Raw genomic sequence first — 451 nt, forward strand, 5'->3', positions numbered from 1 at the left:
CCATATGACACAACTACACCCACACTTCCTGCAGCTTCACTTATTGAGTGAGAGCCAACACTTCCTTCTCCACCAATGGGCCAGTGATAAACAATCATCAAGAAGAGCCTGACTCACCTTTGGCTGCTCTTCACAAACAGTTAATGGAGATCTAAATACAACAATGCCACAATGTCTTGGAGACAATCGACCATCACAGTCCACACAGAGAAGCAAGATAAAGTGGTAGAAACAAGGGAGCAGGATACAGACTCAGAACACATCCCTGAGGAAGAAGCAGTGTTGGAACACTCTGATAAGGAATTCAAAAGAATTATATCTAGATATCTTCAAAGGATTGAGAGACAGACCAAGGAAAACACCGAAAAAAACCTAGAAGAATTTTGGGATAATATACAAGAACAAAATGACAAAATAAATGAAAAATTAGAAATTATTCAAAATCTACAGA

The sequence above is a fragment of the Orycteropus afer genome, unplaced genomic scaffold, assembly GCF_000298275.1.
Source record: "Orycteropus afer afer isolate SDZICR_OR568_19922 unplaced genomic scaffold, OryAfe1.0 scaffold00326, whole genome shotgun sequence".
Classification (NCBI taxonomy): domain Eukaryota; kingdom Metazoa; phylum Chordata; class Mammalia; order Tubulidentata; family Orycteropodidae; genus Orycteropus; species Orycteropus afer.